Below are 5,312 nucleotides of genomic sequence, written 5' to 3' on the forward strand. Positions count from 1 at the left end.
CCACTAGGACCACCGTAATCTCCTCACGCCCTCGCACAATGCAAGATGCTGTTATTCCACTAAGGGACCCTTGAGGGTAGTCACCGAACCCGTACAAATGGCAACCCTTGGGGGCAGTCACCGAACCCGCCGTACACTTTGGCAACCCTTGGGGGCGGTCACCGGAACCCGTCAAATTGCTCAGGGCGATCTCCACAACCTAATTGGAGACCCCGACGCTTGCCCGGAGCTTTACACAACAATGATTGAGCTTCAAACACCACCAACCGTCTAGGGCGCCCAAGCACCCAAGAGGAACAAGCTCAAGGGCACCAAGCACCCAAGAGTAATAAGATTCTCAACTTGTAACTTCCACGTATCACGTGGAGAACTCAAACCGATGCACCAAATGCAATGGCAAGGGCACACGGAGTGCCCAAGTCCTTCTCTCCCAAATCCCACCAAAGCAACTAATGCTAGGGAGGAAAATGAGAGGAAGAATGAAAGAAGATCACGAAGAACTCCAAGATCTAGATCCAAGGGGTTCCCCTCAGTTAGAGGAGAAATTGATTGGTGGAAACGTGGATCTAGATGTCCTCTCTCTTTTTCCTCAAGAACTAGCAATAATCATTGGAGGGATTGAGAGTTAGCAAGCTCGAAGAAGGTCAACAATGGGGGAAGAACACGAGCTCAAAGGATAAGGTTCAATGGGGAAGAAGACCCCCTTTTATAGGTGGGGAAAAATCCAACCGTTATGCTCACAGCCCGCACCGAGCGGTAGTACGGCTTGACATCAGGGTACTACCGCAAGGGGTAGCGGTACTACTGCTAAGGGAAGCGGTACTACTGCTTGCGAGCGGTACTAAAAAATTACATCCGTGCCTACCACCGCTGGACTTGTGACGAATTTTTGGTCCCGAGCGGAAGTAGCCACGGAAGTAGACACGGTAGTACTGCTCCTACCGCTCCCAAGAGCGATAGTACCGCTCCCAAGGGCGGTAGTAAAAAATTACTTCCGCTCCTACCCGCGGTAGTACCACTGCAGCCTTTTCAGAACACCAAAACTACCACAACTTCTGCATTCGGACTCCGAATTCAACAAAACCAAGTTTGTTGGAAAGCTAGTGACAAGGGCTAACACAATCTTGACATGAATACCAATAATAAGCAAATGAGAAAAGGCCCAAAAGAAAATGGTGAGAACCCTTCCTCGGATAAGCCCGGTAAAACCTCCAACACCGAAAACATCATAGAATACGCATGCAAACTCCGTTTTCGATGAACTCAAGCTTGTCATCAAGATGACCATAAGCTCTAAGACTCACAAAGAGAACCAAACAAGAATCAAGAAACATGATGCAAGGATGCAATGGTTTGAGCTCTCGACGAACGATACGATCAAGCTACTCACTTGAGAGCCCCCCTTGATAGTAGGCTATCGATCCTATAACCCGGTCTCCCAACTACCACCACGAGACCGGTAAAATAGAAAACCTATCAAGGGCAAACCTTTGTCTTGCACATGATCCACTTGAGCTAGATGATGACGATCTTGTCCTCCGCAAGATGGACCACCTTTCTTGATTGCGTTGGGTCGATGAAGACTAGATGATTGCTCCCCCATACTCCACTATGGGTGAGCCACTTTTCGGCACATCTTCACAAGTCCATTGACACCACAATGGATGGCAAGCTTCAAGCACTTGATCTCTTCGTGATGCTACACTTGAACTTGCACATGACAATCTTGATGATGATCACTACTTTATGTCATCCTTTCCATGGGTTGTATGATATCTTCCTCTTGACGCAAGCCCATGGACATGTACCTAACCCCACATAGAACTCTCACATAGACCATGGGTTAGTACACAAAGTGCAATGGACAATGCTTACCATACCATGGGATCACTTGATCCCTCTTGGTACATCTTTTACGCTTTGTGAGTTGATCAAGTTGATTCACTCTTGACTTAGTCTTGACCAACCTTAAATCTTTCCAACTCTCTTAGTTTGGATGGTGTCTTGAAGGTAAACATGAATGATCACACAATCTTCTTCTTCAAGACATGCTCGCAATAAGCTCAACATTCACATGACCAATCTTTGGATAATTCCTTAATAGCACCTTGGTCAACACATAAACTCCTTGAAACCAACACATGGACTTCAAGAAATGCCTATGGACAAATCCTTCAAATATAACTCAATGCAACCATTAGTCCATAGAGAATGTCATCAATTACCAAAACCACACATGGGGGCACCGCATGTCCTTTCAATTCCTTTATATAAGGTGTATTTGTTTTTTGATAAAATTCCAGAATATAAGGTGCATTTCTTCTAATTCCTCATAATTTCCTTGTTAGCCTTCCAGAAAAAAGGAAAGTATATCTCTTCTGATTGTCTGTATCTCTCCTTGTAGCAAAAGAAGGAAACTATCTCTATGTTGATTGCATTTATATCTTACTTTCCTATACTAACTGATTTACTTGCCACTAACCAATAAATTTGCCAAGGGTAGTTTCATCCTAACACGTCCATAATTATGTGCCTTGGTCACCGTGCCGAAAATAATACACCTTAGATAAAAGAACGGAGGAAGTACAAGCCAATATTCTCAGAGCATTCATGTATCTATATAATTTTATATGTACTAGAAAGCTACCAAACATATTTTTACTGTCCAATTATTTATAATTCATTTGTTTGTGGGAAAGTGTATGTCTGAAGCCCAAAGTAAAACTTTTATCATTAGCAAGAAAACAAGAGGTAATCATTCGGACCTACAATAATGGAAAAAACATGCATGAAAAATCACCTACTATTTCAATCTTGGTGGTCATGTTAAAAATGTATTCATGTGGTCGGCCATAATACATTACGTTCTAGAATAATATAAAAGTTCTTTCTCAAAAAAAGAATAATATAAAAGTTCGCTATGAAAAAGTAGCCCTATTCACACTTGATGTTAAATAATTCTCAAATAAAATCAACTTGGTATAATTCTGATATGATATATAGATATCTCTAAAGGGCTTATTGTAACATCCCAATTTTCCTAAATTAGGATGTTATTAGATCATACATATGCATATCATATTTTCCATGCATTATTTGCTCTTCTGCAATATTCTTTTCATTATGCAACTAAAGGCAATTTATTGGAGTGGAGATAACATGACTTCTCCCCTGTTTAAAAATGTTCATAATGTCAAGAATATTATTTCCAGTTCATCTGTTATGTTTTGGTATTTTTATTAGTCACCAAAGTATTTTATTTGAGTGTTATGTTGCTGTTTGTGTGGCCTATTGCATAAAAATAATTTTCCAAAATTGCATTAGGTGAGGAACTAGTGTTCCTGTAGTTTATTTTAGTAGTATACATTTTACTGTGTGTCTACATATTTTTATTTAGTTTTTATACTGTTGTTTTATTTTTAGTTATTACTTCTGTAGTTTTTGTTTAAAAAAAATAGCCAGCCAGCGCAGCAGCGCATGCGCACGGCCCAGCAACCGCGGCCCAGCCAACCGCCACCCCCGCAGCCCGCTCGCTCGCAGTCTATGCCGAAGCGGTACGCCCGCACCTGACCCGCATCGCTCGCCCGCCCCCGATCCACCTCGCCCAAGCCACTGACCAGCGGGTCCCGCGCCTGTTCATCCTCTTCCCCGAGCCGGAGACCGCTGTGCCGCATCGCGCACGCAGCCGCGCCCGAGCCCGAGTCGATCTGCGCCCCTGTTCGACCCCGTGACCTTTCAGGGCACCGCACGCGAGCCAACCTCCGCGAGGAACCCCGCAGCCTTTTTCCCCGTCTTCTGTTGCCGCAAGCGTTAGCTAGGGCAAAACGGATCTCGCCGGAGAAGCTCGAGACCACCGCTGTTCGCCGGTGGTTGTCGCCGCCGTAAGGACCTGCAGAGCCGCACCACCTACTCCGTTCGACCCCTCTCCCTATTGTTCACACGTCTGACACTCTGGGTTTGCCCAACTCGCTGCAGAGCGAGAGAAGCAGGCCGACCCGCCGCCGCCGGAGCACACCGTGTTTCACCTCGTCGCCGTCGCCTACAGAGGGAGCAACGCCACCGTGGAACACCACCACCACCTCCTCCACTCACCGCCGCATCCTCCTGTCACTTCCCCCTCGTCGGAGAGTCGCCGGAGAAGCGCCACCGCTGACGCCCGAGCGTCGTCGTCGTTTTCCTCTGTTTTGGGTGAGCACACGCGCCCGACCAATCAAGAACCGCCACGCGGCAGTCCGCTACAGGACACGAACAGGAGTAGCTACAGTACCCAGGGGATTTCTGTTTCTTTTTGTTTTTCACAGATTTTCATCCAATATTCTTTTAGCTATATCTTTTATTCTATAAGTCCAATTTAGGTAATTCTTTTTCCTGTGATCTCACAAAAACCAGCACATTATCACAGTACCAACTTTGCACATGTTTGCACTGTTCAAATTTGAATTCGTTCGAAATTGAAATAAACCTTCCGGAGACCGTAACTCTTAAACCGTTTATCGGAATCGAGTGATTCTTTTTGTGTTGTGACCGTAGTGCAATTTAGGTGCTGTTAAGCTTCTGTTGTTGAGTTTTAAAATTGATTTTCTTGCTGTTGGTTTTGTTTTGGTTCTTTTTGTGTTCCGGTGATTGATTTGTTGAATTGTGTGAAACGTGTAGATTGTCCGGAGTGCGACGCGAACTATTGTCAGGAGTGTGACCTTCTGAACCAGAACCAAGGCAAGTTACATGTTGATCATCCTTTACCTATTGTTTTCTATGCATGTAGTTATATCACACTATGAATATATGCATGTATAGGATTACTATATTATTTTGCTTTATGCTGTTGAGCTATCTTCCCGTCTTTTGCAAATCGTGGTAGTTGTATTTTGCTATGCTTTGTAGACGTGGGTGGTTCGTGTATACATTGAGTTTATGTGAGGATTACATATTTAACTAAATTGAGTAGTAATTAAGGATTTAATTCACCTCTAGGCGGAAGTGGTATTGCTTGGTGTTTGAGGGAAGGCATCATGGGGTCTTGCACCTTTTCTAAGGCCTTGCGCCCATGAGAGTGCACCCTAAGTGGAATGCTGCCCAGGTTCAAAAAGATCAGACAGACTTAGTGACTAGTAGCTTCCATGTGCGGCCACTGGCTATATGGGCTCTGGCTTAGTTGATCAGTTGTTGGAACCCTTGCCCAGACTGTGTCGACAGATGTAGCTTATGTAGGTGGGATGTGGCCGTCAGGTGGTTAAGGGAACCTCTTCTGAAAGACTTCGTCTCGATCTTTGGATTGGGTCCAGTGGGTAAAGCGTACTAAACTCTGCAGAGTA

At 44.6% G+C, this 5,312-nt stretch overlaps 1 long non-coding RNA gene across 1 annotated transcript; it reads left to right on the forward strand.

Moving 5' to 3' along the window:
* Positions 1-3,739: 3,739 nt before the first annotated feature.
* LOC123085236 (uncharacterized) lies at positions 3,740-4,713 on the forward strand. Its single transcript, XR_006439614.1, has 3 exons — positions 3,740-3,881; positions 3,976-4,188; positions 4,654-4,713. It is a non-coding gene; the product is annotated as an uncharacterized lncRNA (long non-coding RNA).
* Positions 4,714-5,312: the final 599 nt, after the last annotated feature.

This window comes from Triticum aestivum, chromosome 1B, assembly GCF_018294505.1.
Source record: "Triticum aestivum cultivar Chinese Spring chromosome 1B, IWGSC CS RefSeq v2.1, whole genome shotgun sequence".
Lineage (NCBI taxonomy): Eukaryota > Viridiplantae > Streptophyta > Magnoliopsida > Poales > Poaceae > Triticum > Triticum aestivum.